We start from the raw sequence: 23,358 nt of genomic DNA, 5'->3' as shown, positions 1-23,358 counted from the left end.
GCTGATTTTAAGTCCTTTGGGTATAAACCGAGGAGTGGGATAACAAGGTCAAAAGGTGGGTTCTTTCCAAGTTTTCTGAGGATTCTCCACACAGCTTTCCAGAGTGCCTGCACTAATTTATAACTCTATCAACAATGTAAAAGTGTGTCTTTCCCCACATTCACGCCAACATCTATTATGGTTTGTATTCTTGATAATAGACATTCTAATTGAAGTAAGATGAAATCTTAGAGTTGTTTTAATTTGCATTTCTCTAATTACTAGAGATGTTGAACACTATTTCATATATTTATTAATTGTCTGTATATCTTCTTCTGCAAAGTGTCTGTCCAGTTCCTTGGCCCATTTATTGACTAGGTTCTTTGTATTTTTGCTACAAAGTTTTGTAAGTTCTTTATAAATTTTGGAGATTAGTGTTTTATCTGAAGTATGTGTGGAAAAGATTTTCTCCCACTCTGTAGGCTCTCTTTTCATATTATTGATTTTATCCACTGCTGAGAAAAAGCTTTTTTAGTTTGAATCCATTCCACTTATTGATTCTTGCCTTGATTTCTTGTGCTTTGGGAGTCTTGTTAAGGAAGTCTGATCCTAAACCAATGTGATGAAGATTTGGATCTACTTTGTCTTCTATTTGGTGCAGGGTCTCTGGTCTAATTCTTAAGTCCTTGATCCATTTTGAGTTGAGTTTTGTGCAGGGTGAGAGATAAAGGTTTAATTTCATTTTACTGCATATGGATTTCCAGTTTTCCCAGCACCACTTGTTGAACAGACTATCTTTTCTCCATTGTATGTTTTTGGCTCCTTTGTCTAGTATGAGGTAACTATATTTATGTGGGTTTATCTTCTGTGTCTTCTATTCTGTACCATTGGTCTTCCTGTCTATTTTGGTGTCAATACCATGCCATTTTTGTTACTATTGCTTGGTAGTATAGTTGAAAGTCTGGTATTGTGATACCTCCTGCTTCACTTTTTCTGTTCAGGATTGTTTTGGCTATTCAAGGTCTCTTATTCTTCCAGATGAAGTTCATGATTGCTCTCTCTATTTCTATGAGGAATCTCCTTGGGATTTTAATTGGAATTGCATTGAATCTGTATAGCACTTTTGGTAGTATGGCCATTTTGACAATATTAATTCTGCCTATTCAAGAACATGGGAGATCTTTCCATCTTCTAAGTTTTTCTTCAATTGCTTTCTTTAGTGTTCTATAGTTTTCATTGTAGAGGTTTTTCACCTCTTTTATTTGGTTGATTCCCATGATATTTTATTTTATTTTATTTTATTTTATTTTTTGGAGGCTATTGAGAATGGAGTGGTTTTCCTAATTTCTCTTTCAGAGGATTCATCACTTATAAATAGAAATGCAGTAGATTTATGCATACTGAATTTATAGCCTGCTACTTTGCTGAATTCATTTATTAGTTCCAGAAGTTTTCTAGTGGAGGTTTTTTTGGATCCTCTAAATATAGAATCATGTCATTGGCAAATGGTGACAGCTTGAGTTCTTCCTTTCCTGTTCATATCCCTTTAATTTTTTGGTCTGTCTGATTTTTCTGGCTAGTGTTTCAAGGACAATGTTGAATAGAAGTGGTGAAAGAGGGCATCCCTGTCTTGTTACAGTTTTTAGAGGGAATGCTTCTCTGTTTATAATGATGTTGGCCATGGGTTTAGCACAGATAGTCTTTACAATGTTGAGGTATATTCCTAATATCCCTAGTTTTTCTAGTGTTTTGAGCATGAAGGAGTGCTCTATTTTATCAAATGCTTTTTCAGCATCTATTGAAATAATCATGTGATTCTTAAGTCTTTGATGTTATGATATTGATTTCCAGATGTTGAACCAACCTTGCATCCTTGGGAAAAACCCCACTTGATCATGGTGCACTATCTTTTTAATATGTTTTGGTATGCAATTTGCCAGAATTTCATTAAGGATTTTTTGCATCTATGTTTATCAGAGATATTGATCTCAAGTTTTCTTTCCTTGATGCATTTTTGTCTGGTTTTGGTATCAGAGTGTGCTTCATAGAATGAGTTTGGAAGGGTTCCCTCCTTTTCTACTTCTTGGAATACTTTGAGGAGTATTGGTATTAGTTCTTCTTTAAGATCTTGTAGCATTCAGTTGAGAAACCATCTGATCCTGGGCTTTTCTTTGTTGGTAGCCTTTTGATGGCTACTTCTATACTCGAAATGAAAGAAACAATAAACAAAATTAAAAACTCAATAGAAAGCATAACCAATAGGATATAACACCTGGAATACAGAACCTCAGACCAAAATATTTAATCTTGAAAATAAAGTTGACCAAACTGAGAAGATGGTAAGAAATCATGAATGGAACCCATAAGATTATGGGATATCATGAAAAGACCAAATTTAAGAATTATTGGAATTGAGGAAGGCACAGAGATACAAACCAAAGATACAAACCTGTTTGATGAAATAATATCAAAAAATTTCCCAAACCTGAAAAATGTAATGGAAAATCCAATACAAGAGGCTTGCAGAACACCAAATGCACAAAATTACAACAGATGCACACCAAGGCACAATATAATGAAAATACTTAACATACAAAATAAAGATAGAACTTTAAATGCCATGAGAGAATAGTGTCAGATTACTTATAAGAGCAAACCAATACAAATATCAGCAGATTTTTCAGCCCAGACCCTAAAAGGAAGAATGGTCTGGAACAATATATTTCAAGCCCTGAAAGAACATGAATGCCAACTAATAATCCTATAACCAGCAAAACTAACCTTCAGATTTGATGATGAAATAAGATCTTTCCATGATAAACTAAAGTTAAAAGAATTTGCAAATATAAAGCCTGCATTACAGAACATTCTCAGCAAAATATTCCATGAGGAAGAAGTAGAAAACAACAATACAAGTTAGCAAAGGGAGGAACTACTCCAAAGGAGAAAAAAGTCAAGTTAAAAATAAAAAATAAACCAAAATGACCAGGAATACAAATCATATCACAATAATAAAGTTGAATTTTAATGGTCTAAACTCAAAAGACATAGACATACTAAAACACAGTAAGAGTAGGGAACTTTAACACACTTCTCTCACCACTGGATAGATCCTTTAAACAAAAACTGAACAAAGAAACTATGGAAGTAAATAATACTATCAATGTTATAGACTTAACAGACATATACAAAATTCATTCATCATTGAGTGAATATACTTTCTTCTCAGCAGCTCATGGATCCTTCTCCAAAATAGACCATATGCTATGCCACAAAGAAGCCATTAGTAAATACAAAAGAAGTAGAGATACTACCTTGTATTCTATCATACTATGAAGGAATGCAATTAGAAATCAATGATAAAATAAAAATCAAAAAGTACTCCTACACCTGGAGAGTTAATAATATGCTATTAAATGATGTAACAATAGCAGAAGACATCAGGGAGGAAATAAAAAGTTCTTAGGGGAAAACAAGAACAACGACACAACATATCAAAATCTCTGGGACACCCTGAAAGCAGTACTAAGAGGAAAGTTCATTGCATTGAGCTCATACACTAAAAAAATAAAAAGTCAACAACTAAATGACCTAATATTATATTTCAAAGCTTTAGAAAAAGAACAGATCAAGACCAAAAGTAGTAGAAGACAGGAAATAATTAAAATCAGAGCTGAAATCAGTGAAATCGAATAAAAAAAAAACAATTTAAAAAACTGACAAGACAAAAAGTTGGTTCTTTGGTAAAGTAAACAAATTGATAATCCCTTAGCCACACTAATGAAGAAAAGGAGAGAGAAAACTCAAATTACTAAAATTTGTGATGAAAAAGGAAACATCATGACAGATACCATTGAAATTCAACGATATTAACATAATTAGAAGCTACTTTGAAAATCTATCCTCCAACAAAATAGAAAATATCAAAGACATTGACAAAGTTTTAGAGACATATGATCCTACCAAACTGAATCAGGAAGATGTACATAATTTGAACATTTTAACCATTTTAACTATACATTTTGGTAACATATAGTCACATTGTTGTGCAAACAGTTTTCATAACTCTTTACATTTTGCTAAAATAAGCATCTAACTCATTAACAACAACTCTCCCATGCCTTACTCCTTGGTGACCACCATCCTACTTTCTGTCTTTAAGAATCTGACTACTCCTGGTACTGCATGTAAATGGATCATAGAGTGTTTGTTCTGTGAATGGCTTATTCCACTTATTATAATGTCCTCAAGCTTCATCCATGTTGTAGCATGTGCCAGAATTTTCTTCCTTTTCTACAATGAATAATGTCCATTTTTAAAATTTAGACTCACTATACAAAAATGGGGCACAACTTTCATTTCTCTGATTGTACACTAAGTAGAGTCACACCATTCGTGTAATCATACATGTTCATAGGGTAATGATGCCTGTCTCATTCTATTATCTTTCCTTCCCTCCCGCCCCCTCCCCACCACTAATTTTCCTCTATACAATCCATCTTTCCTCCATTCTTGCCTCACTCTCACCCCCACCTGTTATGTATCATCATCTACTTATCAGAGAAATCATTCAGCCTTTGGTTTTTTGGGATTGGCTTATTTCACTTACCATGATATTCTCCAATTCCATCCATTTACCTGCAAATTCCATAATTTTATTCTTTTTTATTGCTGAATATTATTCCATTGTGTATATATATCACAGTTTATCCATTCATCTATTGAAGGGCATCAAGGTTGGTTCCACGATCTGGCTATTGTGAATTGAGCAGCTATGAACATTGATGTGGCTGTATCTCTGTAGTATGCTGATTTTAAGTCCTTAGGGTATAGGCCAAGGAGTGGGATATTTCAGTCAAATGGTGGTTCCATTCCAAGTTTTCTAAGGAATCTCCATACTGCTTTCCAGAGTGGTTGCACCAATTTGCAACCCACCAGCAATATATGAGTGTACCTTTTCCCCCTCATCCTTGCCAACACCTGTTGTCGCTTGTATTCTTGATAATAGACATTCTAATTGGGATGAGATGAAATCTTAGGGTAGTTTTGATTTGCATATCTCTTATTACTAGAAATTTTGAACATTTGTTTGCAGATCTTCTTCCATGAAGTGTCTGCTCATATCCTGAGTCCATTTATTGACTGGGTTATTTGTAATCTTGGTGTAAAGTTTTTGAGTTCTTTATAAATTCTGCAGATTAGTGCTGTGTTTGAGAAGCATGTGGCAAAGATTTTCTTCCACTCTGTAGGCTCTCTCTTCACATTATTGATTGTTTCCTTTACTGAGAAAAAGTTTTTGAGTTTGAATCTATCCCATTTATTAATTCCTACTTTTATTTCTTGTGCTCTCAGACTCATGTTAAGGAAGTTGGTCCTAAGTCAACATGATGAAGATTTGGATCTACTTTTTCTCCTATTAGGTGAAGAATCTCTGGTCTAATTTCTAAGTCCTTGATCCATTTTGAGTTGAGTTTTGTTCAGGGTGAGGGATAGGGGTTTGGTTTCATTTTGCTGCATATGGATTTCCAGGTTTCCCAGCACCATTTGTTCAAGAGGATATTTTTTCTCCATTGTATGTTTTTGCCATCTTTGTCTAGTATGAGGTAACTGTATTTATGTGGGCTCATCTCTGTGTCCTCTATTCCATGCCATTGGTCTTCCTGTCTATTTTGATGCCAATACCATGCTGTTTTTGTTACTATTGCTCTGTAGTATAGTTGAAAGTCTGGTATTGTGATAACACCTGCTTTGCTCTTCCTGTTAAGGATTGCTTTGGCCATTTAACTACTGTATTCATCTGTTAATGAACATTTGGGCTGCTTCCAACTTTTAGTTATAGTGTCCTGTGAGAATGGGTATAAAGTAGTTTTCAAGCTATTTGACTCCCTGATTTCAATTCTTTTGAATATATACCTGGAAATAGAATAACTGAATTGTATGGTCACTGTATTTTTTAATTTTTGAGGAATAAGCACATTGATTTACACAGCAGTGACACACTTTTACATTCACATCAGCAGTGCACAAATTTCAAATTCTTCATATCTTTGACAACACTTGTTTCCCTTTTTCTTTTTCCCTACTTTTTGAAAGTAGCCATCTCAATAAGAATGAAGTAGTTCCTCACTATAGTTTTTTATTACTGTTTTACCATTGTTTATTGATAATTAATGAATGATTTTTTCCATAAACTAACTTATTTAATCCTGATGACAAGCCTACGGGATAGGCATTATTTTTCCTAACTTGCTGTTGATAAAATGGAGACTGAGAGAATTTAAGTGAGTTTCCTGGGATATTGGGTAGCAGAACTAGGATTTGAATGGAGGTCGGTTTATCTGAGTTTCATAGTTTGAAATGATACACTCCTTCAGATCCAGTATGCCTGGTGTGTTCCAGGTTTCTGATGTATTCATGTAAAATGATTGAAATCATCTTTACTTTTTTTCTTCCTGTCTGAGCACTCTGTCCATTGCCTTCAGAGCCAGGACTATGATGAGAAGGAGATGAAATGCCCAACATTTTGTGGACAGACCCCTGTGGATTCTGTCATTCCTCTTTACCCATGGAACACATGTATTGAATGCCCATGTGATCTGCCAGATCTGCTGCTGAGAATGCAGCAGAAAAGATAGACTAGATCATGGCTTGTGTTTATTTCTAATCTTGATAATGACTTGTCAATCTCCCTAGTAATGCTGTACAAAGAAGTTGCTTGGTTAGAAACCACTGGGGAAGTTTTAACGGAGATTTTTTAATGCCATACAGGGCTGGACAAAAATGGGGTCACCATACAGGTTAAAGGTGTCTGGAGCTCATCAGAGTAATGGATTCCATTCTACTATGTTTTCCTACTCCTACACACTTTACCAGCTTTCCCTTTCCTTTCCTTTTTTTCCTTTCTTTTTCTTTTCTTTCTTTTTTTTTTTTTTTTTTTTTTTTTTGGTTTTTGGTACTGGAGATTGAACTCAGGGTCTTTCACAAATTAAGGAAACACTCTACTACTGAGTTACATACCAAGACATATTTTATTTTATTTTGAGACAGTATTATTAAGTTGCCCTGTCTGGCCTTGGATTTGTGTTCACGCTCCTTCAGCTTCCCAAGTAGCTGGAATTAGAGGTGTGTACCACCACTGCAGTAGGGCTAGTCTAAACTCTATTGACTTTTCTCCACGGGTATCCTTGCTTTCAAGATTTCTGTAATCACCTTTATGCAAGAGTTTTTATTTCTGCCCCTCCTGACTTCTCCTTCATTGCTGGAGTTCCATAATTATTGCTTCCATTAATTTTTCACTTGAGTGTCATGCTGTCTCTTCATGTTGAACAAGTATGAACCCCGTTCAGACTTCTGCTGTCTCTCTTTTTTTTTATCTGTGATAATATTATTTTCACTTAAGCCTCAAGCTTTAAAGTCATTTTTAATCTTCTGGTTTCAGTCAACCAATGCTTTCGTATTTAATTTGTCCTCATTGATGTTTTTTATATATTGAGGCCTACTTATCAAAGACCACTAGAAGTACACTTGTAGTCAAGTGTACTTTTGTTTATCTTGCTGCAGGGAGGAAGAACATAATCTGAGGAGAATCCAGCAGCATTTCAAAGAGGAGAATTGATGGGGGGGGATTCTTCCTGGGTTTTCCTTTGCAATGGATAATCCTGAGAGGGAATAAGGAAATGGAGGACAGTTCCTAAATGGATGCTAACAAGAATCAGGCATTCAATGATTGGGAGACTTGACATTTTTAACTTAAAAGGCAGGAGAAATTAAATAATGTCTGAGTTATCATTGGTAAAACAAAAACAACAGTGAAAACACATTAACCACTCAGAGAAAGGTGATGTTTGTCAAAGAAGGGTCAATTTAACATTTTCTGGTCAGAGAGTGACCTAACATTTATCTTGATCTGAACATAAGGATGACATGGACTGAGAATTTTTTATTTCCTGTTGTGAACATCGCAGTCTGTTTTTCTTTTTCTCAGTACTGATTCATTTCCCTCTCTTCCCAGCTCTTCCGCCCACACCTGAACTTACTGCCTCATGTGTGTGGACAGTTGGAGCAGCCCATCCCCTTACCTCTCTCCCGTTCCACCCTGATCTTCGCAATATTGCAGGAGCAATGACCTGACTTTTACCTTTGTACATGTCCCCTGAAAAGACTTCAGTGAGCTCCTCTTGTTCAGAAGAGTACACAAGCTTTAGTCTGATATTCAAGGAAGATCACATTGTCTTTCCATCTACCATTTCAAGCCTCTTTCTCTGGCCTCCTTACTTTTCTCTGCATTAGCCTTTATTTTTTAATGTAATGTTTGCTTTCTATTTTTTTAATGCCAGCAGAAGATAGATGTGCTCTTTTTGTTAATTTTTTTTTAGTTGTCAATGGACCTTTATATTATTTATTTATATAAATCAAACCCAATGCCTCACACATGCTAGGCAAATGCTCTACCACTGAACCACACTCCAGTCAGGTAGATGTGGTCGTAAGACCCCCCCCCCCCCACACACACACACAATATTGAGACTTAAAACAGTCTCACTGAATCGAATCTGAACTCTGACATTGGGGAAGAGAGTAGAACAGGTAGCAACAATTTTATTTTATCATGGTGATTCTGATATATGTCACATTTATGACACATTTGGGCACATTGTTTTATGGCTTTGTTCATACTCTTCTTCCTTTCTGGGGGATCCTCCAGTCACCTGAGTCAGTGACCTTTGAAAGCCTCACTGACAATTCTGTCCCCAACTGTTTAAGCTCACACCAGTTTTCATCTCATTCCTTGACATCTTACCCTTTAGACTTTGTAAGTGCTTTGAAGGCAAGAGCCTCACCTATACTTCTTTCTGTCCCCTACAACAGGTTTTAATGAATAATAGGTGTTCAATAAATAATGAATAATAGGTGTTCACCCACAAAGAAGAGCAATGTAGTTGATGCTCATTAAATTTGGATATAAAAATTATTTTAATCAGTGGAATAAACCTCCCCACTACTGACCTTCATTGTAAATTAATACTTTGTATAAAACATTTGGTCAATTGTAATTACAAATTCATGATTTCATGATTATAAATTTTAAAACACTAAGCCACATTGAAGTTTATTGTATTTACTTTAACAGAAATATTTTCAGAGAGAGAAAGACATATTTACCTTTATTTAATCTAGATGCATTTTATTGTAAATACAAAAAATTTATTTCATTGGCTAAAATGTTAGATTGTGAAGATATACAAAATTTACAAGGTTTCCTGACAATTTCTAATTCAAGACATCTTATTCCTTTTTGGCATTTCAACCTGATTGATTTGAAGGAGTGCATTTTTAAAGTTTCTTATTTCATTTCTTAGTGCTTTAAGTTCAATCTTAGAAAGCTGGGGCTATAAATATAATTTCCTTTCCTCTTGGAGAGGTTGAGACTCTTCATGCAACTGCCTTCCAGGTAATTCCCATTTTCTTTTTTAAAATATTTTCTTTAGTTGTAGATGGACACAATACCTTCATTTTATTTATTTTTTATGTGTTGCTGAGGCTCAAACCCTGTGCCTCACATGTGCTAGGCAAATGTTCTACCACTGAGCCATAACCCCAGCCCCAATTCGCTTTTCTTTACAAGTTTGAACACCACCTCTGCCACCACACAAAGTGAAGTATAAAAAAGTAATTATCCGCAGACCTCAATTCTTATTCTCACATCTGTGAAGCTATATAACAGAATTATCTCACACCTGCTTCATGTGTGACACAGTAGATGTGCTGTTTATAGCACCCTTTCCTCTGAATAAAGTATGGAAAACTTTCATTGTGGTCTTGAGTATGCTTGCTCCAAACTCTTCCTTAGTTTGTGGATCTCACTGAGGCTGTGGGATTGGGCCATGGAATTGGACATTCCGAAGGTATGAGGAGACTTTCAGTTGACAGTTGCATTCTCAAGTGTTCCTGGATGGCTGGAAGCTTTGTGTTTGTGATCTTATTCATCCTCATCTCTTGGACACTTGTTATCTGTGGTGCAAAAGGCTGAAAGGATCTGATGCTGGCAATGCAATGTTTCCCTGACTGATGCATTAAGACTTGGAGCTCAGAGCCTCAGAACATGGAGGAAGCAAATTGGATGTTGTTGATCAACTCAGCCTCACATTCTGTGACATGCTTTTTCTGGTTTGGAAACTAGATTTCTCCAAATGATCCTTTCCATCAGGGAGTAAATAGACTGCTATTGACTTCCATGAGGTGCAGAAAGACTGCCAGTCTCCAGGAAAGTCAAAAGAGTATAGTGGGCTCACTCTGCTCCCATTTCGGTGTGTGCCTGCACAAGTCCAGTGTGTCCAGTTGCACCTGGTATTGCCCCAAGGCCTCCTTTCCTTTCTTCATTGATTATCTATGAAACATAATGTAAGAATGAAAGGATAAACACCTGGATATAGAAGATATGTTTGCTTTCCTGATTAAATGGTTTGTGTACGATTGAGTCAGTGACCTTTTCATCACTAGATTAAACAACATATAGTAAAGCAAATGTAGAGAACTTTCCATGCACAGAGTGCTTTAGCGTTATTCTATCTTAACAGGGATGAAGGTCTGCAAGAACCCTAACAGAAATATTTGGTGTTGTTAAGGGATAGTACAAATTGCTAGTCTCATGACTCTCAACCCTGGCTGCATTTTAAAATTATGTAAGAAATTCTTATATTAGCTGTTTATTTGAACAGAGCTACATAAACCATGAGTATACAATTTTCACAAGGAAAATACATTCTGGTAACCACCACCAGATTAAGAAATAGAGCATTCCCAGCCACCATAAGCCCTCATTTCTCTGTGGTCATTCCCTTTCCATAAAAGTAACCCCTGTCCTGACTCTGAATACTGTAAACAATTTTTCTTATTTAAAAATGTGTGAGAATATTATACCTTTCTGTGTCAGACTTATTTTTTCTGCCAACGCTGTGAGATTCTGTATCAATATTCATTCTCATTGTTGTTTGATAACCTATTTATGAATATACTATCATTTATTTATTGTACTATTGATAGATATTTGGGTTAACTGAAGTTTTGGGCTATTGCAAACAGTGCTACCATCAATATTACTTCACAAATATTTTGGTGAACCTATGTAAATATTTTGCTGGGCATATACTAAAGAATGGAATCTTCAAGCCACGGTATAGGTGTATGCTCAATTTAATGTAAAACCACTCATTTCCAAAGTGGTCACACTAGTCTACCCTCAAGTTGTAATTGCTCAATATTCTTACCCATACAGGGACTTTATGGAATGCCCAGATGCAAGTTTCATCCAGGCTACAACCCCAGATAATTAAATCAAAATTTGAGGGTCAAAGTCCAAGACTAGTTCTGCAAACAAACCTCCCCAGATGGCACTGATGTTACATCAGTGAAAAGAAACAAACACGGTAACTGAGGTATGAAGAGAAGAAATGCTTGGCAAAACCCCAAGGACAGTGAAGGGCTGGAGCTAGATGCCAAGTCTCCTCATTCCTTCTTGTACCTGGTTTTCTCTTCACCATCAGTCTCATTTGGAGTTACTTCCTCCCTCTGCCCCACTTTTAACTTTTAATTTGCCTACATTTTTAGAGTATTTATTGTTCACAAAGCAGTTTTTCAGGTTCTGTGAGGTAGGGAGGGCATGTATTCAGGAAGAGCACACAATTTATGAGATCCAGTGCAAAATGAAAATGTGAGACTCCTTATTCAAAAATGATTAAGAATTCTGAAACCATGACGATGGAGTATCTGACAAAGCAAGGGGTCCTTGAGAGGAGGACTTCGTTTGCACATGTTGAACACTCATGAAACTGGCCCTGAAGGTGTTATTATAGGCAAGTTACGGAAGAAAAAGTAAGAACTGATGACTTGGTAAGTGGTCATGTTCAGTTGAGACGAATCTCCTAATACCTGCTTCACCTCCTGGCACAGAGAAGGGTCATGTCCCTCTTCTTCAGAATTTTCAAAGATAAAATGAATAAGAATAAGGTAGACTAAATGCAAAAAGCTTACAGAGGGAAAAAAATTGAAATAAAAAGAAAAGAGGAATCATTTGGCAAAGGAGTAAAGAAAGCATTTTGAGAAAATGAGATTCATCTGACTGTTGTTGAAGCTGGCTCCTTGTTTTCACACTTATTCTGGACACCTCTGCTCTATTTTCTGAGACACTTGGCTGATAAACTCCATCTAGATATTGGGACTCTTCTAATAGATACTTTCACAAGCCTAGTGTTGGGAGTGGTAGAAAAAAAAACAGAATTATATACTCTACTTCTTGGGGTCAAATCTTCTGATACCACATGAAAATGACAGAATTATAAAGTGGGCATGGAGTTAGAAGCATTATTGTAAGAAGTTAACTCTAATTCTAGGTGTGTGTGACACAGTAAGAATAATGAAAACCTACCCCAATGATCGGCCATTAGTCTGTTTCTCTCTGTACCTCCTGATAAGTTTAGAATTGACTTCAAATGCAAAAGAGAGATTGTAATTGATGAACTTCATTATAAGATATTTATTTCTGTGGGACTGATCTCTTCAATTCTAATAGCTATAAAGTTTCTCTTTTCCTCTCATAAATTGTGTGGTCTTCCTGAATACATGCCCTCCCTACCTCACAGAACCTGAAAAACTGTTTTGTGAACAATAAATACTCTAAAAATGTAGGCAAATTAAAAGTTAAAAGTATGGCAAAGACAGGAAGTAACTCCAAATATTTAGGAATATTTAGGAATGGTAAATGGTAACATGTAACTAACACTTCTTAAAATGGTCTATTTTGTTATAAATAGCTCAGCTGAGTTAGTCAACCATCTCTGACTTGGGTTTCTCTCCAATCCCCATACTTTTGTACCTCTTCCATACTACCAGAGTGAGGGCATGGGGGTCAGAATTTAAGATCTAAGGCCTCAACCTAAGGGACCTGGTGGCCATTTAAAGAAATAATCCTTCTTTACTTCCATTTTCTGTCTGTAAAATGGGGATGTTATGGACTGAATAATGTCCCCCCGCAACCCCAAATTCATGTGTTGAAATCCTAACCTCCAATACCTCAGAATGTCACTGTATTTGGAGATAGGGCCTTTCCAGATGTAAATAAGATTAAAGGAGGTCATGAGGGTGACCCTAATCCAATGTGACTGGTGTCCTTATAAGAAGATAACATTAGAACATAGGCACACAGAGGAAACACCATGCAATATGCATAGGGGAGATGTCCATCTACATGCTAAGGAGAAAGGCCTCAGAAGAAATCAGCCCAGTTGACATCTTGATCTTGGACTCCACAAGAGGAAATAAATCTCTTTGTTCAAGCCACCCAGTCTGTGGCCCTTTGTTACGGCTGTCCTAGCAGGATGACACAGTAGGCAAAATAAAAACACTGATGTCAAAGATTGCTTTGTGGCATAAATGGAACAGGCATGTTGGTTAACTATAAGATGTAGTGCCCATGTCAATTACCATGATGGTCACTGAGTTTCTTTCTCTTCTTTTATCTTCCCACTCTTTGTTTCTACCTTTAACTTAGAGCAGGACTCCTAAAGAAAAGATTGTTTAAATTCAAAAGAGAAAGAGCTACAGTATTGGTATTGTTTCCTTCTATGTTTATTTATTTATATTTTAAAATCTAAACAAGCAGCTTCAAGTGCCCTTTCCTTGTTAAGAGGTCAAATCCAAAATAAACACCTAGATGGAAATGTGCTCTCTGGTTCAGAGACCTGTCTCTGAGCTGCATCTGTGTCTACCCAGTCCCCACTCTCCTCTTTCATACTAAACAGAAATGTGAGAAAGAGAACAGATGAATGTTTTTAGGAGTAATCACCCAATAATCTTTCTCTTTTGCTGAAGGACCATTTTTCTTGTTAGCTATCTTTAGTAAAAGCTCTCATTTATTCAATAGACTGTGCTAATATTGCCCTGAGAATAGTTAGTATTTATACAGCAGAGTTTCCCTGGAAGTTAAAAGCACTATATAAATATTGTCTCATTAAAAACTCATATATCCCCATGAATTAGGCTGGTGGCTGCTGTGATTCCCCTGATGTGCAGATGGAGAAACAGAGGGCAAGTGTCTTTTGCAAATTCAGAAAAGCTGGGAGGGGAATATGGAAAAACAGCACCTTCTCAGATTTGGTGATAAAGCCTCAGGCCAGCTACCCAGACTTTCACAGTCTGAATGGCATTCAGTGAAAAGCACAGACTGTGTTTTGATGAGTACTTAAAATGTTATAAACATTGGGATCATTGCTTTCCCCTGAGGTCTGGGGCCCATGGTTTTAGCTGGTAAGGGCTGAGAAATATCTGTAGTAGGACTAGACTGTTCTGTTTTGTCTTGTTTGCTGAGCTAGTATTGGTTACTACTGGTTTATGCAGCTCACTTTTGAAATTCTTATTTCTGATTCAATCTCTTCAGTAATCCCTATAGCAGTACCTGATAACAGTAAGTCCCTCCCCCTACAAGAGTCAAGTCTCATCCTACAATAGCAAGTGTCTTCCCCCTCTCACCTCCAACAGTAAATTCTCTCAGTACAACAGCACTCTTCCCCTGATCTTCCCATCTACTGATTGTTTTGCTCTAGTCTTGTCAACGATTTCCTAATTCAAGAGTGTAATTGTGCATCTACATTTTATTCTTTTAGTATTCTTTGTCTTCCAGTGTTTTTATTTCTTCCATTGCAAAGCCTGTATGAGTTAGTCACATGGCTGCAGAATCCATTAAGTAGGCTTATCAAACTTAATAAAAATTGATTAACTACAGAATGGCAATGTGACTTTTCTATAAAGGAATCAAAAAGAGAGACCAGGGACAACGTGAAGGGACTGTCTGTGTTAAGGTTGCTTCTTGCCCACAACCTAAGTGGGTTAAAAAGCAGTGGAGATAGTATGCAAAAACAGGCCAAGGCTCAGAGCTAAGCCAGAGGGGAACTAAGACACTGCAGGTGGATTTCCTGCTTATGGGTCAGGGATGAATTGAAATTGTGACTGTAGGACTGACAGGTTTTTATTATAATATTCATCTCCCTGTAAAATCTGGTGAGCAGCTTCCCTGTCGACTCAGATAATGCCTCCATTTGAACATCTGCAGTTACAGAAAGGACTATTACTTTTGGCTGAAAGCTTTCTGATAGAGGATATTTCATTAGAAAACGAAGTAGCAGCCTTTTCCTGCCATGAGCTGAGGCTAAAACCACAGATTTTTTACTGGGTATCTTGATAACACAGCCTTTTCGGGTATACCTTGCTTACCTTGCTTAATTGTTTCTTGAAAGGCTTTGAGATTTGTCCCATGGAAGGCAATGTTTTTGTGGTCTTCGTTCTCCATAAAAACAAAATAAAACAAAACAATTAAATTTTTCTCCCTCTTTCATTTATATTAAGAAAGACTACTTCCTTTGTTAAATACTTGAATCTCTTTCAGAAGGATTTTTTTTTTTTTTAAATCAAGGTTGTTAACTCCATACATTGATGATTTTTAAAAAATAAAATAGAGGTTTTATTTTCTAATAAAGCAATACTGCAATTTATCAATAAACACGTACTATAAAGGAATTCATTAGGAAGATATTTGACAAACACATAAATTAAGTGCACCTGTGGCTAACTTATCAAAGACAAGTCAAAAACTGTACATTATTGCAATTCCAAGAAAGTTTTTACAGGAAAAATCAATACTATCCATAAATTTAAAAATTTATTTCATAGACCTCATATTAAAAGCATGATCATAGGTATCTCTCAAGGTTGAAATATTTAAAGGGCTTCCTATCCCTTGTGACTCTAGTTTCAGGTGCTTATCTTAAGTGTTCAAATATATTATCTCCTGTCAGGCCATGACATCTCTCTCTGCAGTCAATCTTTATTCTGTTTGAATGAAAGAAATTGGCACCTTTGCATTATTAGCAGAAATAGGGCACTGACAAATGTCCAAAACAAAACCAGACATGGTGGTCCATGGTAATCCCAGTAACTTGGGAGGTTGAGTCAGAAGAATTGCAAGTTTGAGGCCAGCCTCAAAAACCAAGTGTGACCTGGTCTCCAAATAAAAATAAAAAGTATTAGGGGTTTAGTTCAATGGTAGAACACCCCTGGGTTCAATCCCCAGTATTGAAAAAATAAATTCAGAAAAATCAGAAAATTGATCAATAGATTTGGGCCCAGCCAGTGTTACTGGACTCTTATCAGACCAACCAAATAGCCAAGAAGGTGAGGCACTGTGATGGCCTGTGTGTGCTGTATGTCCACCCCAAGTGCTGGAGGAGTCAGCTCATCCTGTTGGGTTCTGCTAGCCATCTGTGGCAGTAAAGAGGGTCAAGAATTCAGGTCTTGAGCTTCTGAAGTCTTCTTAGTGATTATAAATCTCAGGGATATGCTGTCCCTTCTCAAGTATTAGTGTTCTTACAATTTAACAGCTCCTCCTTTTATGGGCCTTACTCTATAATAGACATGGTTCTAAGAACTTCACATATATTAACTCTAAACCTAATTATGAAAAGGGGTCCTTATTTCTTTCACTTTCACTCACTATACACACACACACAGAAGCACGCATATCCATATGTATTTTGCACAAATCCATATGTATACTTTAGTTGTTTTTTTTTTTTTTTTTTTTTTTAATCCAAGAGATTTACATCACAACTCCCTTTGTAGATGTTTCTGTGAAACTCCAGTCAGTTGCCTCTGAGGTGTTAGGAACTTCTAGGCCACGACTATTTACAGTCACATTAGTTTTATGCTTGTCACATGACTGCATTTTAAACTAATTGAAGGTAGGGATAATTTCTTTCACATTTTGGTTGTAAGGTAGCTCACACAGACCTGATGCAGGGGTGCACTCATCTGTTTCCTGAGAAGTTAGAACCAGACTGCAGCTTTGAAACAAAAGGTGAGATTGTGCTTAGCAGAGTTCTACTGAAGTATTTATCTCAAAGACTGTGTTTTATGTTTTGCTTCATCAAATCAAGATTTCTTCTCAAGGCAAAAATTCCAATAGCAACTGAATGTATAAACATGAGTGGAAACTAGAAAAATGAGTTGATGTATATAGTTAGACATTTATTCAGAGCAAGTGGATGCACTGATTTTCCCTCATGAAACTGAGCTTATTCATCTTTTTAATTATAAACGTATATTGTTCTTACAAAAATATTACTTTCTTGTAACTCTAAAAAGTGCATTCTACTGATTTCAGTGTAATTACCACTGACTCATAAGTCAGTTGCACAAAAAGGACTTTAAGCATTTCTCTCTCTCTCTCTCTCTCTCTCTCTCTCTCTCTCTCTCTCTCTCTCTCTCTCTCTCTCTCTCTCTCTCTCTCTCTCTCTTCTCTCAGTACTGGGGATTAAATTCAGGGGCATTCTACCACTGAGCTGCACCTTGCACCTCCAGTCCTTTTTTAATTAATTAATTAATTTTTTAGTTTTGAGATAGGGTCTTGCTAAGTTGCCTATGCTGGCCACAAACTTGCAATCCTTTTGCCTCAGTCAACCAAGGTGCTGGGATTCTAGGCCTACAGCCACCCTTCATGGCTAAGCATCTCCCATTCTGCCAATGAAAAAACTAAAACCAAGATATGGTAAATAATTGGACCAAAGTCACATACTACTTTACTAGCAGAAACACATTCCAACTTAGAATACATATAAAGATATTAGGATCTAGCAGAAAACTTGCTCCTGGTAGGAACTCAGTAAATATTGTTCAGGTAAATAGATTATTCTACCCAGGCACTGATAAACCAGAACAGAAATTGGTCTAAATGACTTGTGTGGCCATATTAATTAAATATGAACCCTGAAACCCACGAGGCTAACCACTGTGCCTGCATCAAGTAGGCAGAAGCTCAGTGCTTGGGGTTCATTTAATTCATCCCTCTCCTTTGCTAGGTGTGTCACAGGACCCACAATGAAATTCAGAAGTGGAAATTGGCTGTTGGATCTTGGTGGCCCATGCTTTCCACTACACTATGTCTAAATATGTGGATAGGAATACAGTGAGATTATAATTTGGTTCTTGGTAGCAAAATGGTAGAATAATAAGGCAGAGGCAAGTTAGTTCTATAGGGAGAATGACTAAAGTATAACCTAAACCATAGACAGAGACAAGTGTGAAGTTGACACCCACATGATAAAGTAGGAAGTCATGAAATTGTAGAGATAATGAAAACCTATAACTAAACTGCATGACTTAAAATTTAGATAAGAGAATACTTAAAACATTTCCTAAAATGGGTTACTTTGAATTTAGAATAAGGGAAACAGAGAGACAGAGAAGATAATAAATGTATTCGACTCATCAGTCAGTATCTTCAATTGTACTATTCTAAGACTGTTATACCATTGCAGTTCACTGACGCCTAGAGTAGCAGCTTTCTTGGCAATGAGATGAAAAATACACCAGGAAGAAAGCAGGCACTGCTTGAACTTTTTTCCTCTTAATTTTGGAATGCTATTCCAAGAGAGAAGTAGAATGAGGACACCCCTATTCAATTTTGAACCAGAGTAGCCCTGCTAAGGAATCAGTTTTATCCTCATTCATCATAGCAAAAAGGTTCACAAATGGTACATGAACGTTAGCAAACCTGGAAATAATAGTGTAAGATTTTCCTTTAAGTTTTGGAGATGATCAATATTAAATTGGAATGAACAGTTTAGCAGAATTAAACAGTTTTTCCATTAGTCAGCAGCAATAGGAAGAAGAAAAAGTATGCAAATTGTTGCTAATTCCTTTTCAAAAAGCTTTTTTGTACTAGATTGCTTTTTTTTTTTTAATGTCAAAAGTGAAATAATTTTTCCAAACTGGGGTATTTTTGTGTATGTGCGTGTTTGTGTGTGTTGGGGGTGGGGAATAAGACAAGAAGAATGCTCTGCTATGAGCCAGAAACTTGGATGAAACAGAGGTTTCTTCAAAGCAAATGTTGTTAGTCCCAAAGTGAATGGGAGGTGTTTAATCTATTGTATTATTATACTTCTGGTTACTCTCCCAATGCCGCCCCTTTCTCTCTAAAGCTACCTAGTGACTCAACCCTGTAATATGGGTTTATCAGGGTAAAGGTGATAAGTGAAAAGTTCCACAATGTGCTCCAAGGACATATTCAAATGTTTTTCATCACTATTTTAAAATGACTATATTGCCACTCCTTCAATTGGCATAAATAATGACTCAGCTATATTTTCAAACTTTTCAATATTATATTAAATAAGCACAGCCATATCATGCACATCTAAAAGTCCACTGATTTTCTTTGCTAAGGAAAAAAAGCAGTTGCTGACGTATTTCTTACCTTTTTAAATCTTCTACTCTGTTAGGCATTCTGCTAGTAAGTTTGTGTAATTCTTGTCATATGAATGTATATATCATTGACTACCAAGGACACAATGTTATTGATACCCACACTGTAACAACTAGGCAATTATCACTGAAATTATCAGACCTTCTGAAATCCAAGTAATATGCCACCAACTTGAAATTAAGCTGGAAATTGAATGAAAGGTTATGTGGCTCTGCACACAGAGTTGGGGCACTGCATGTCTTTTGTCCCATCTCCCATGAGTCCTGGGGAAGACTTTTCACACCTTTACTGTGAATCCCTTAAATTGTCTGTATCCCAAGAGGCCCAGTTGCAGCTGACATTCACTCTATTAGTGGAGGGGGAAAGCAAGCAACCTCATTCTGAAGTGGATGAATATTTAAACAATGTTGCCTTTGCCCAGGACTGGTAAATTGTATTTGCATTTAATGTGTCATTCTACTCTGAGTATCTAAACAAAGACTCCTTTAACCTCAGAAACCTGCCATTTCTATGACAACTATCTGTACCTTGTTTTTATCAACTGCAAAAAAAATGAAAAATCTATACTAAAGAAGGATTGCAAATGAATGAGATTATAATGGATTATTGCATAAGCCAGGGTTATAAATATCAATACTTCTATTTTCCTAACTGTGGGGCTTTTCATAGGTAATTTACCTGCACTAGATCCTTACTTCCTCAGCTTTAAAGTGAGGACTTGGGTCCAAGCAGATTTCATTTTACCTGAGCAGCACTTCATGATCAAGGTAGAGTTTAATTCTTCATAAATACTAGTTTTTCCATGATTAGAGAACAGGTTATTTTCCCCCAAGTGATTTATGTTTTTTATTTATTTTTTTTAAATCAGCAAAAGATCTAATGACACTGGGAACAACAATCATTTGAAAGCAAGAAGTTAGTTGCTGCACCATTTAGCTGGGGGGTATGCTCTCCAGTCTGCCTCAGTCTTGCAGCTCCTGAGTTCCTTGCTAAGGCTGAAAGTTGGTCACATGTATGCACCCATGGTGCAATTCTGCCTTCCTCTACCTGACCTACTTGGCTCGTTTATGTTCTTTGACTGGTTTTTGTGAGCATGTGTTTGCAAACTCAGGAACCCCACACTCTAAAATGTCTATGATTCATGACTTCATTTCTCAAGAGGGGTCAAAATTAATTTAGCTATAAAACAATATATTTGATTAAGTAAGTACTAAACTTTTTCACAAATATTGAAAAACACGTTTGGTGACTTTGGGTATATGGATGAGTGGTACTATACTGGCTATCATCTGGAGTCCACCCATATCCCTGAGGCTGCCCACAGTTCTCTTGTTGCATGGAATTTTCTAATATAGCTGCTTATCTCATCAAGCCAGGAGAGAGAGAGTCTCAGTCCACTTGCTAAGACACTCACATAAAACATAACTTTTCGCTGGAGTGTAGTGCCAATCACCTTTGCACTCCAGGAAGGAGATGGGGTGAAGGTATGAACAGCAAGAGGTAAGAATCACTGGAGGTCATTCTGGAGCCCATCATATACAGTAAAATATTCTTTACTTCCTTCAATAAACATTTATGCAGCACTTAGGGCTCATAGCTTTCATTTACTCAAGGAAAAACAGTGATAAGTATTTTTTAAAAAAACAAAGTTGAATTAGATAGTCCCTACCTTCTAGAAACTTTCAGTCTAATACAAAACTCAAATATATAAATTTATAATCCCATTTACTCTCAAATAGCATTTAAAATATGTTCAAAGTGGTCCTCTCATAATCTGTGATTAAAATGTGTGCACTAGACTATATTTACTTAAGACAGTGAAGTAAAATTTTCAACAAATTATTTAACTTATCACTATTGTGGGTAATGGCTTCCGTACTACACTTAACTCTGCTGGTGTACATCTGATATAAAATTAACAAGGTAAGGCAGTCACTGCCAGACACAGAACAGGTAGTCAATACGTGTTTTAAATGTTTACTTATCTTATCTTTTATGGAACAGGAAGATTATCAGTGGAGAAAGGATGATGCAGATCTAGCAAGAGTTATTTGCAAATGCTTTAACACCACACCAAGTTTCTCATAGTGGATTGTTTATGTAAAATATAACAAATTACATATCAAGGATAAGACATATCTTACCGTCTTACCTGGACTTACCAGTATCTAACTACCCCACCTCTGTACTTCTCAGGTGAAAAAACACTATTTCACATACCAAGGGCTAACTCCAATTCCTACAAATCCAAATTACAGTCAAATAATTTATTTGCAACAAAAAGATGCAAACATATAGAACACATGGGACTACACAAATTCTCCACTTAATGTGATTGATACCAAAACCCTCATTTGGCACTAATGAGATCTGTGATTACTGTAAAGGCAGCATGTGGCCTTTAATTTGGAGGAAAAAGTGTTTTTCACTGTTTTGTTATGACATTTTTAGCAGAGAGAAAAATGGAGCTATTCATATTGTGCTTACAATTATCCACTAAAATTTGTCCTGTAAACTTCCACAGGAAAAAAATCCTATATATTTTAGTTTGCTGTCAATTTGTGTACCGCTACTTACACACATGTACATATACATGCATACACTGTTCCATTATTTGTTAAAAATATAGTCATTTTTCATGTGCTATTTTCTATTGCTCAGAGAAAAATGTGACCATGTTTGCTTTTTAAAATATTCACATTTTGCAGATTAGACATTCCAATTTAAATTATTTTGGCAAATTGATATTCAACATACAGCACTGCTAAACTGTTCTCTTGTTATTAAAGATGCTATTCATTTTTATCTGAATTTTGATATTACAAAATAAAAATGCTTAATTTGACAAGTTTTTCACTTCTTTTAGCAACAGGATGTTTAGACTTAGTGACTAACTTGGGTTTCTCCCCATTTTACAGAGAAAAACAAGACTACGATATTAAAGTCTTAGTACTGCTGAGCATGAATATCAATGTGCTGAATTTGACAGTAAGGTAATCAGACATTTCTATTTTATTACATCAGATATTCCATTTGCATATCCAAGTGGATATGGTAGATGAGCATTGCAGATTCACTTTTTAAAATTGCTGCTGGGAGATGCTTTATGGAAATAATGCCATGCATATGCAGGACATTCCCAATCACTAAGGAGCTAACTGTGTAGTTTGTGAATTTTTCTGAGTTCAGGCTTCTTCTGCAGTCATTTCCTCAGAGATAGAATTCCACCAGGCAACTACTTCATTTGCAAATATCTCCTTAATTAAAATCTCTCACTAATGTTTATTCAGCCTATATTATGAAATAATTCAGTGTCATTCACTTGTTCCAGAATTACTCCCTGAATATTTTTGTCTTGGTTGGGCCTCAGCATTAAATTATCACTGTGTTGAATGGGAGTTCTTGGAGATGGGTTCTATGGAGAATATCATGCTGAGTAATTTTTTTTTTTCTGTCAAAAGGATTTTTGTTGTTTCTTACTTAATTCGTTTCTCGACCTGTTGTAAAGGTGCATAGGAATGAGGGAGCCACAACCCAAAGACAGCATTAGTAAACTCTAAAGGAACAGATGAGTCAGCATGATTAGGAAAAGTCTCTAGGTTAAATTTGAAAGTTAAAGTGTTGAGTTGCTATGAACATTGATGTGGCTGTATCTCTGTAGTATGCTGATTTTAAGTCCTTTGGGTATAGGCCAAGGAGTGGGATAGCTGGGTCAAATGGTGGTTCCATTCCAAGCTTTCTGAGGAATCTCCATACTGCTTTCCAGAGTGGCTGCACTAATTTGCAGCCCCACCAGCAATGTATGAGTGTACCTTTTTCCCCACATCCTCGCCAACACCTATTGTTGTTTGTGTTCTTGATAATCACCATTCTAATTGGGGTGAGATGAAATCTTAGGGTAGTTTTGATTTGCATTTCTCTTATTACTAGAGATGTTGAACATTTTTTCATATATCTGTTGATTGCTTGTACATCTTCTTCTGTGAAGTGTCTATTCATTTCCTTAGCTCATTTGTTGATTGGATTATTTGTATTCTTGGTGTAGAGTTTTTTGAGTTCTTTATGGATTC

The 23,358-nt window shown here is 36.2% G+C and overlaps 1 long non-coding RNA gene across 1 annotated transcript in view; it reads left to right on the top strand.

Moving 5' to 3' along the window:
• LOC306664793 overlaps positions 1–23,358 on the top strand; it is a 368,649-nt gene that overhangs the window by 307,411 nt on the left and 37,880 nt on the right. The gene's annotated exons all lie outside the window — the stretch shown is intronic.

This window comes from Sciurus vulgaris (assembly GCF_902686455.1).
Source record: "Sciurus vulgaris genome assembly, chromosome: 6".
NCBI classification, from domain to species: Eukaryota; Metazoa; Chordata; class Mammalia; order Rodentia; family Sciuridae; genus Sciurus; species Sciurus vulgaris.
Note: the sequence above shows the minus strand (reverse complement) of the source record. Positions and strands in the feature narration are given on the sequence as shown.